The 1,719-nt window shown below is 39.4% G+C and overlaps 1 pseudogene; it reads left to right on the top strand.

The window, feature by feature from the left end:
• Positions 1-593: 593 nt before the first annotated feature.
• Positions 594-709, top strand: LOC111743135 (annotated as a pseudogene).
• The last annotated feature ends 1,010 nt before the right edge of the window (positions 710-1,719 follow it).

Below are 1,719 nucleotides of genomic sequence, written 5' to 3'. Positions count from 1 at the left end.
TATATTATTCATAGTTTTACATTGGCCGTTTTTGATCGTATTGTGTTTGTAGACGATACAAGAAAACTGAATAAGAGCATTGGGTTGAGAACTAGTTTTAAAATCTTAGCTCTGCCAATCACTATATGACTTCAAGTATTATTTTTCATCTCTAAATCTTCTGCTACTTTATATGTGAAACAGAATGGTAAGAGAACCTATCTCACAGGATTGTTGTGAAGATTAAATGGCAAAATGTAAAATGCTCAGCATATTGTCTAGCATAGAGTGAGAATTCAGGAAGTGCGATTTGTTTGTAGTTTTCTGCTTTTCCTTATTTTGTATTTTTTCTCTCTATAGAGGTAATGAAGCTGGCAAGCTAGGAAACTTACTGACAGATTATGTATATGAGTTGAAACAGCTGCTAAGAGAAAAATAGATCAACAATGATCATTTGCCATTCTGTAAAGCACGCGGTGCATTTGACTTAAACCATAGAGGATTGGGGCATATAAGAAGACACAGGGGACGTGGTTCCATAGTGTGGCGATTAACACATCTGCTTTACACGCAGAAAGTCCTGGGTTCGTGCCCCAGTGGAGCCATAGTCCATGGTCTATGGCCATGCCACCCTGAACAATCCTGATGTCTGATCTCAGAAGCTAAGCAGGGTTGGGTCTGGTTAGTACTTGGATGGGAAACCACCTAGGAAGACCAGGTGCTGTAGGCGTAAATAATAATAATAATAATAAAAGACACAGAATGTGCATATCCAACATATGAATATTCAACAGGAACCTCTCTCCTTTCCTAAATGTCCAGGGCTTTTGAAAAAGCTATGTTTTGCATTTTTGATTTTTTTTAAATTAAATTTGTAACAACTGTCATTTAAATCAACTGTAATCATATTCTATCTTCCACCTGTGGGCCACACTCAGCTTCCCACAGCATCATGCTAAGTAACTGTCTTTTCACTATAAAACTGTGAATTTAGCCTATCCTCTAATTAAATACCTCTGAAATCTAATAATCTAAGTAATTTTGAGACAATAAACTCTGATGGATTTGTGTTAACCACTGGAGTGATGTGAAATCTGGCATCGCCCCAATTGCATGGAGGTAGTGGTCAAGTAGTGTTGTGTAGTGTGTTGTCTCTCGGTTCTCTGCCAATGCAGCAAAAACTTACATGTCGGCGAGATTTAGTAAAAGTAAGATTTATTGAAAGTACGTTTTAGAAGGAGTCGGGCTGTGCTAAGTAAGGCTGCAGCCCTGTGGAATTTGGGAGGTGAAGAGATAAGACAGAATATGCCCCAAGGGAGGAGCGGATTTTCAGCAGTGAGAGCTGTAGCAACACAGAAATGGGAAGGTCTATTTATATTTGGGCCGTGATGGGAGGTCCTAGATGATCCATATGTGAGTTATCTTGACAGACAGTTGGCTGCTATATAACACTTTGCCTTCTGAGCATGTGCTTACCCAGAATTCAGTCTGTTATAATTAGATTCATGAACTTCCAGGCATAGTTATGATATTATAATGATGGTTTAATGAGGCCTAGGTTGTGGGCAGGTTAGGGTAGTACTTCCTGTGCATACATTTATAGCTGGTTTAGCCAGCAGCTTTTATGGCCTTTGTGCTCTAGGATTTAGGGTAATTCAACAACCCTAAAAGGGAGGTGTTTCTGGGAGGTCTTAAGGAAGATCTTCAAGGGAAGTTTCTGTGATTACAGAGCTGGGCCTT

Source organism: Pteropus vampyrus, unplaced genomic scaffold (genome assembly GCF_000151845.1).
Source record: "Pteropus vampyrus isolate Shadow unplaced genomic scaffold, Pvam_2.0 Scaffold107, whole genome shotgun sequence".
NCBI classification, from domain to species: Eukaryota; Metazoa; Chordata; class Mammalia; order Chiroptera; family Pteropodidae; genus Pteropus; species Pteropus vampyrus.
The sequence above is the reverse complement of the archived record's forward strand: the minus strand, read 5'-3'. Positions and strand labels throughout refer to the sequence as shown.